This window comes from Gadus morhua, chromosome 15 (assembly GCF_902167405.1).
Source record: "Gadus morhua chromosome 15, gadMor3.0, whole genome shotgun sequence".
In the NCBI taxonomy this organism is placed as follows: Eukaryota; Metazoa; Chordata; class Actinopteri; order Gadiformes; family Gadidae; genus Gadus; species Gadus morhua.
The window spans coordinates 3273652-3279762 of record NC_044062.1 but is presented as its reverse complement, the minus strand read 5'-3'; positions in this window follow the sequence as shown (position 1 = coordinate 3279762).

The following is a 6111-nucleotide window of genomic DNA, read 5'->3' as shown; positions in this document are numbered from 1 at the left end:
CCCCCAGCCAACCTCCCTCGGCACTATAAACAAGTGAAAGCAGACCTCTAGACTGGGACTCTAATCCTTTAAGTACGCCACATTCTTCATTCCTGTCACAGCTGCTCTTGTCCCTTCCAATCCTGCCACGGCCATGCCCTCGCTGTGTCTCTCCGTCTGCGCCTGGAGCACGTGCTGCAGGAGGTAAACAGTATTTTCGATTGCCAATATTGAGCGGTTGAATGTTGACCTGTGAAGGCTGATTTATTAGGGACGAATAAACACAAGAACCGGAGAAGAATGGAGGAGAAGACGCTTGAAATATGGATGAGTGAGACCATCGAGGCGTTCTTTATCGGTAGCATCTCTCAGAAAGCCGTACTCTTAAACGTGTATGAATTGAAGGCTACACTGACGAAGAGGGAAACTTAAAACATTTTATAATAATACAGATATTTTACCTGGGTTGACTCCAGTAGCTCTCATTTATTTGCAAAGCCAAACACACCGATCTGTACAGCTTGGTCCGTCGTATTTTAATACAAACTGCGATTCTCTTTTTCGACGGAAGTGTTGAAATTGGATTCACAAAAGAAAAAAAAGAGAAGAGCAGGCAGAGTTATTGTGTATACTCCACTCCCCAAAAACAACAACATCTGCACGGGCTACCTTCCTGCACCCGGGTTTGTACAGAGAATCTCTTGAGACTGACCTGGATGGCTGCCGGCACTCACAACCCCACCAGCCAGTAATTGACTGATAGTCTTGAGCACGGGGCCTGGTGCGGCCATTGGCATCGACGCAACCGGAAGATTATCACCTGGAAAAAACAATAATGAATGGCTCTTGGCTGAGGAGCCGAACGTGAGCTGGGGGCTGTTTCCTCCTGGGGAAAAGACCAGGGAAGCCAGAATGCTCCAACAGCAGGGTCTAAAGATGAAAGGAGAGGCAGGGAGGCTTGCTGGTGCAATTCCCAGAGCAAGCGGTGATTGTTTTTCTTGAGAGAGGCGATCTGCTGGCCCAGTAATTAGCACTGCAGTCTCAGATCCAAGCAGGCTGCTTGGAGATATGGAAAAAAACTATTCAAAGACACACACAAGACAAACACACAACAGCAGAGTGAGAGCGAGAGAGCGAGCGCGAGAGAGAGCCGTGCGCCCACTCTACAGTTCACTCAAGTCTCTCCCAACAAACCGCTTGGGAATTAGCTTCCCAGTTTGACAGGTGTCCCTTATGAACAAATGGAATTAGTTGAAAAGGTAAAGGTAAACCTCTGAAAAAGAGGCAATGAGGATTGATTTTTGTGTTGGTTTATGTGTGTGTTGTGGCCCAGATAACCCTATTAGTTAAATCCTTCTCTTGCTAAGAATAGATAGGCTTATTAAAGTGTTTAATTATTATGTGTCCAGTAAGACCAGACCCCAGATGAAGCATACTGTGCATAACAATCTGTTGACTGACGTGGTTTCAGTAGCGCCCTGGAATCATAACCCAACCCACTTTCAAGAACTCATAAACAAGCATTCTTCTGAGTTAATAATTAAGGAATGTTTAATAGTCCAATGGTATTATTGCCGCTGTGAGGAAAACTCGATTCATTTTTGAAAAAAAATAAATGACAGAAAATAAGGATGGAAAACATTGAATAACATAAGACGATACAAAATGAGCTGGGTTCTGTATCTTGGGTTGATGGGTTGGTGACATTTTCTAAACTCAATCGCTAAAATAATATTTTCGACTGGTCCTAACAGATAAGACAACGAAGGCTGTCTTGTGACCCCTGGACCCTGCCGACTGCTACACATGAAGATCAGGCCCATGGATTTTCATGTGCGGGCTTTATAAAGATTTATGACATTTCTGAGGGCTCACTCTGTCAATGGCCCGACGCTGGTACAATCGGGAGGCAGCAGCACATTTATGGCGGCTTAAATATCCACCGTGTACCTTACACTGCACGCTTTCTTTCCTTTTTCTTACTTTTGGTTTTGCTATGGTGCAGTAAATCATACACTACAATTCAGTTTGGTCTGTGCCGACCGAGAGAATGTCAAATAAAACATTTAACATAGTGAAAAATCAATTCATTATTTTTCGTGACGCAATAATTCTCACTATTACCTGGCTTGAAGACGATGCGATAGGCTTCGTATGTTGTTTTGAGTTTCTGTTGCTCTTCCGTTATCGGAAACGGCACCGTCTCTGGTGGCCGTGAGGGGCCGCTAGTGTGCAAAGTTACATCATATCTCTTTAAACACGAGGTAGTTGTCGTTCATCAATCAGACAATACAGTACTGGATCCGATGGAAATTCCCTTTTCTGTGGTTTTTGGATGAGTTGTATGGATGAATACTTACTATCTTACCACATTCTCACTGCTGTTGGTGGTGTTTACATTTCTTCGGTTAAATTCTTCATTACCCTGCAGAGCATTTCTGCATGCTTCAAGTGAGCAAGCAAGCAAGTATTTGTATAGGAAGTCGGCCTCGGACGACATTTAATGTGTCTCTACAAATATAGCTTCAGACACTTCAGACACTAGTAATAATAGCAAAATGGCGTCTGGAAAATCCCACGCAGTGACCTCAAACTGACCTCAAACTGACAAAACGGTGATAAGAGCTGAAAGATACCGAATGCTAATGGCACTTTGTTACACTTCACCGCAGCAGTGCTTTTTTTACAGGGGAGAGCATCATTAGAGGTCACACAACGTCCAGTGTGAGCGTCGAGAAGCGCTGAGGTCACGGCGGGTAGTGAGGGCTCTTTGAGGTACCAGACTGGACGTGAACATCAGCCGAAGCAGAGTCGGCTAGCAACAGCTCTCCCTCAGCCCCCTGAGACGAGGTGTCCACGTCATCGTCCGAGGTGGACGGATGTGTCAGGATAATCCGAGGGATCTGCCGGATGATTGCCAAGCTTTAGAAACAATATTTTGCCGCACAAAGGTCAAACATGAGTTTTATCATTCGTAGACCAATATATAACATGACACACACACAAGATACGGTTGTAAGCTACGTGCCTACAACCGCGACGTAGAGCGGGTTGACTGGTAATCGGAAGTTTGCTAGTTCGATCCCAGAGCAAGACACCTCACCCTGAACTCTCTTGACGAGCTGGCTGTCGCCCTGCATGGTTGACTCCGCCGTGAATGTGTGAAAGAAAATCCGGTAAAGACTGAGTGGAATTGAAAATGTGCTTCTTGTGTCGTCTGTGCATACATCCCCCATGTTATACCGTGGGGAGCACGCCCTTGAGATGGAATGCTTCATACTGTATGTGCAGAGAGTGGCGAGCCAGAGAGAGGGACTCAGGAACCTCCATAGTTCTTCTAGGTTTGTGAGACCATCCACATGTTTGCATATCAACTCACAGGAAGTAAGGGATTGGCTCGCTTTCCCGGATGCTGTCCCATAATACTCAGCATCCACTGGCTAGACAACCTCGATGGTGAGTTGAGAGAGGGTTGATTGGCTGCTAATTGGTTGTCTGCGTGGTTGTGCCTTCTGTTGATAGGTTTACCAGGTGGAGGCTGGAGTACAAAATAAGGCAAGCCATTAGAGCCAACCTAAATCCCACTAAAAAGAGGTGGGTGTCAAGCCAAGGAGTAGTGCTGCAATGTGAATAAATGTTTTACCCCACTTTCTTGAGTCTGACAGGGTGGTGGGAGGTGAGCGTTTTATGGTTTTAGTTCCCCCGAGATGAACCTCAAGATAGACCTCTTGCTGTGAATACTTTTAGATTTTATGGTTCAATCAAAGTGAGAAATGGGATTTTCTTGGAGACATAATGTAGAAATCCTTCCTTGAATTTCCAAAAAAAAAGCCGAAAGGAAATGATGAAATAACCTTCCGGTGGCTTGATGCAGCACTCACCGTCATGGTGCCTTTCTCCCCTTCAAAGGGGTTTGTTATCGTCCGTGCGTCTGGCTCCTGTCGGAATAACTTCCAGCTCGGTTCCATCTCCAGATCTAACTGCAACGCAGGAGGAAGGAAAACAGACAAATATGTGGAGTGTGCAGGAAAGAAATAATGTATTTTTTTTTTTTACAATTGTAGGGTACAAAAGTTAAGCTGTGTTAGCTGTGGTGGTTAGCCACTTACGTTTCCATTACAGGACACACTATCGACCCTCCCGGGCGTGTGCGTGTGCACGCCCTTGGGAGTCTGGCATCCCACCTCCTCGTGGTGGAATCGCTCTGGACTCAACTTTACACCCGTCTCCCGGGCAGCTGGGTTGTCCTGGACACAAACCTGGATTGGCAGCCCCTTCTCCCTCAGCACTTTCATCTTAATGCAACTTCCCGCGTGCCTCAGGGCACTCACGGCTTCGTGGTGGGCCATCCCCTGAATGTCAAGTCCGTTAACCTGGATGAACCGGGGAAAAGGCAGTTCCTCAGGGCAGGTGGGAGAAAGTAGGAGCTTAAAGTGGACGGCTGTTTGTTAAACCTTTGATGGTGTATTCCCAGCAAAGATTAACATTGTCAGTCTATTTAAAGGCTATTTTATGAGAGGATGAAAACATTGATCGTTTTGTTGAGCTTTTTGTTCCTAGAAGCCTACCTCTCTCTGGATTCTAATCTAGCTTGTGTCAGGATGCCCTCTGCAGGTCAAAATAATAAAAACAGCTATTTCTCATGAAGTTACGTGCAAAAAGTTAGAGTAGCCTTAGTAGTCACTGCGACATATATTGTATTTGCCTCTGTTGTGTCAGTCAGTGAATTTCAGGTCCATGTCAGTAACAGAGATAGTGTTAATTAAACAATAATCATTTTCTCCCGCACCTCCAGCAATCTGTCTCCAACAAGGACCCCTGCCTTATCGGAAGGACCTCCTTCGGAAACCTTCGAGATGAAGATGCCCTGAAACAAAAAAAAAATCCACGTCAACCTAAAAATAAATTTGGCCAAAAAGTGATTATCACAGTGGAATATGGTCTTAGCTTTAGCCACCTTAAGCCTTTTGGTGGCTAAGCTGAATTAGTGCCTACCTCATCGTGTTCTCTGTAGGGTAGAGAACCTTTCCCTCCAGCGATGCTGAGGCCCAAACCACTGCTCTGCCCGCACACTTTGATCTGTAACTACAAGGTTTCCCTCCGTTAACAACGTCAGCAAAGTGACATCTTCTAGTGGCTTTGAAGCCGACATCAACCCCCCCCCCCCCCCCCCCACCCACCAACAGGAGACACATCAGAGCTAACTACGGCCAAGCTCCACCAACAACACATCGCCTCCTAAAAAACACCCAGAGACGCACAGTAGATCAAACAGTGAGGATCTGGAGCAGTTACTCTTAAAGGCGCTTTGGAGACGCGTGCTTCTCGAGGTGGTGTTGGGGCCTTCAGTTCTCTGGGAGACTGGTACACCTGGTCTACGGTGGAGGAGGAAGTGGAGGAGGAGGAGGAGGAGGAGCTTTCGGGGGCCTCGGAGAGACCTCCACCTTTGAACCGGGATGACTTCCCGTCCTCTCGGATGTCCCCCCTGAGGCGGCGAAACCCCCACGTTGTGTCGCTCTCTGAAAATGGTCTTTCTCCGTCCTTAGGTGGGGGGGAGGAGAGGGAGAGGGGGGCATATTACCTGTGGTGGTATCAGAGATCAACAGTATCACAGCGAGGGAGCAAAACTTAATTTGTCTATTACAAAAAATACATCTGATATGGTATTTATTTATTTGGTATTTAAAACCGCTCGAAGATTGCTTCCCTAGGATTTTACTGTATGTTGGACACAAACCTGGGTGCGGTGGTTCATTGCCTCATCCTTCTCAGCACTGGGGGGCCTCCCAGAGGCCTCCCGGGCCGACACGCGGTTGCTGGCCACGGGCCGCGGGCCGCTACACTCACCCCCAGCATCGTCATGCCCCGGGAGCTCTCGGCTCCCTGCCCAGGGACGGAGGGCCGAACTGGGCCAGGACGCTTTAGAGTGAGCCTTCCTACCAACCTGGAGACATTCACAGGGTAACCGTTTCATGTGCTCAAAAGAAATAAATAATAAAGAAAATGTATCATCCAAAGCTCATCTTTTTTTCCCCCAGGTGTACTAACCTACAGGGCGAAGGCAATCTGGGTCCTACTGAAAGGGGGGGTACGCTGCACACATTACATGCTAGTCGTGTCGCTGCGCTGCGG